This window comes from Branchiostoma floridae, chromosome 4 (assembly GCF_000003815.2).
Source record: "Branchiostoma floridae strain S238N-H82 chromosome 4, Bfl_VNyyK, whole genome shotgun sequence".
NCBI lineage: Eukaryota > Metazoa > Chordata > Leptocardii > Amphioxiformes > Branchiostomatidae > Branchiostoma > Branchiostoma floridae.
Window position 1 is genome coordinate 3,535,611 of NC_049982.1, and position 2,666 is coordinate 3,538,276.

At 47.9% G+C, this 2,666-nt stretch overlaps 1 protein-coding gene and 1 long non-coding RNA gene across 2 annotated transcripts in view; one reads left to right on the forward strand and one right to left on the reverse strand.

Moving 5' to 3' along the window:
* LOC118413013 overlaps positions 1-2,666 on the forward strand; it is a 711,153-nt gene that overhangs the window by 566,932 nt on the left and 141,555 nt on the right. The gene's annotated exons all lie outside the window — the stretch shown is intronic.
* Positions 1-2,666, reverse strand: part of LOC118414515 — a 660,232-nt gene that overhangs the window by 527,525 nt on the left and 130,041 nt on the right. The window lies entirely within an intron of this gene.

Below are 2,666 nucleotides of genomic sequence, written 5' to 3' on the forward strand. Positions count from 1 at the left end.
ACTTCTGACCTGCTGCACACCGCACGTCTACTGTAGAACACTTCTGACCTCTGCTGCACACCGCAGGTCTACTGTAGAACACTTCTGACCTGCTGCACACCGCACGTCTACTGTAGAACACTTCTGACCTCTGTTGCACACCGCACGTCTACTGTAGAACAATTCTGACCTGCTGCACACCGCACGTCTACTGTAGAACACTTCTGACTTCTGCTGCACACCGCACGTCTACTGTAGAACACTTCTGACCTCTGCTGCACACCGCAGGTCTACTGTAGAGCACTTCTGACCTCTGTTGCACACCGCAGGTCTACTGTAGAACACTTCTGACCTCTGCTGCACACCGCAGGTCTACTGTAGAACACTTCTGACCTCTGCTGCACACCGCAGGTCTACTGTAGAACACTTCTGACTTCTGCTGCACACCGCACGTCTACTGTAGAACACTTCTGACCTCTGCTGCACACCGCAGGTCTACTGTTGAACATTTCTGACCTCTGCTGCACACCGCAGGTCTACTGTAGAACACTTCTGACCTCTGCTGCACACCGCACGTCTACTGTAGAACACTTCTGACCTCTGCTGCACACCGCAGGTCTACTGTAGAACATTTGGTTTTGCACACACTTTATTTAACCTCCTTGGTACAAATAAACCTGTTCTTCAGCTTACCAACGGAACCCCAGGAGGTAAAATATTACAATACAAGCCATATTTCCCAGCGTCATTACTAAACATATTGGGTACCTACTGGCTGCCAATGCACCCGATATTATTATTATTAAATTGCACACCCAATTTGCCAGCGCATTTTATGCAATTACTTTAAGTATCCGGCGTGTGCAATAATGCGAAGTTACAAAGTTGGACTGTATAGTTATGTATATCTTACAGCGCACTGTGCACTGTGACACGTCAATGATCACGGGTCAGTGACCACTGTCTAATGCTGGGACAGGTTAGACTGTATATAGTTAATGACTTTGTACATCATACTCCGTATCCAGAGGGTAGATACGGTTAAATCAGTGTGCGATCAGTGACACCGAGTGACATCAGATGATCACAAAAATACCGCACCGCCAAAAGCGACCGCTATGTCCGTGACTAGGACCCGAGTCGCTGTGTAGTTTCCGACTGGATGCCGAGAACCACTGCAAATGCTTTCTAACGCAAAAGTATTCCCCAGCGACCTTAAATGCAATTACAGAAATTAGACAATGGACGGATAGGGAACACATTTTATTGAGTCTGTCACAGCAAGTTATCTGCCAAATCGCAATGCCGGCTTTTAGTGGACGGGCGTCTCTTTGTCGACACGCCCGGACCCCACAATATCGCTTTCTTTTGCTCCTAATAACAATTTCTTATGTCATGCCTGGACCGTGATAACGTTCGATACTGGTGTTCCGGACCGTGTAATAAAAAACTGTATCACACAAGCTACGAGGTTGTATCACACAGGCTTCCATCGAATAATTCGAACGTAACCCTGTCCAAGCAGAGTGCGGCGCGGGGGAAATTCGAATACATTAGGACGTTGGAACATTGCTATTCTAACACTCTTTGTTCGAGGGCACCAAATTTGTTCAACTTCTGGCAAATTCCACATCAAAACATGGGTTTTCTCAGGTGGGTATGACATAAATAAAATACAACACTGTGTATTCCACATCACCCTCGGTCCCAGCCCTCCCGCGGGTCGGATCACCCTCCGGCCTTTGGCAGTCGGACGATCCGACCCGCGGTCGGACTGGAACCTCGGGTTATTGCCTCTTTACACTGGCAGTTATCGGCCTAATTTTACCGCGTATGCCGATTTTTAGCACGCATTTTAATTCAGTTTGTCGAAGATGTTTGACGGATCATTGGTGACTTTTCGTCGTGCAGATAAGCGACGTCACTAACACTAGAGTGAATGGGAGCCGGTTGGGGATTTTGAGATTCCATGCAATTGACCGAAGTGTGCGATTATCCGACGTGCAATTAACTGGCTTCTACTGCATAATCTTATTTCAACCTCCTTGGCCAACCTAATGAAAAGGTTACTTTTGTTAGGTGTAGATGAGTATGCAGAGGCTGTAGGTTTGTTGTTTATACAAAATCTTACATAAAGGTCGTTCGGTTTGAATGTCTTCAGCGTATCCAGCTGTATTGTCTTGATTTTCTTCGCAAGTACCGCATAGACAGAACATGTCGCCAGTGCGGCTCTCCATATGCAGTGCGCTAGCTAGATGTGGCTGTGATGTGCAGAACATTTCCCCACATCTGTACTCTGTTGTCAAGCATGTAGCAGTCGGGCTGGACTCCCGCCCAGGTACTCTCCAAGCAGAGGTCGAATCGCGCAGATATAGTCGTAGTCGAAAAAAATTACACCGGCGCTCTTGCTACTACTACTATATCTCCGCGATCCGACCTCTGCTTGGAGAGTAAAGGTTACATACTGTCAAGACAGGGGTTGTTGGGGAAGATTGTCACCTTTTTCTCATACCTCCCGTTTCTGTTGTGGGGAGTCCGGACAGAAAAAAGGGAGGTACGAGAGAATGGTGGATGTTGCGTGCCCCCGGTTGGGCCGTGAAAGGGCCCGAAGACTGTTGGGAGGGACCCGGCTCGTGAAATAAACCTAACCTCCACCAGGCCTAATCTCCAAGCAGATTCCTCCGGTG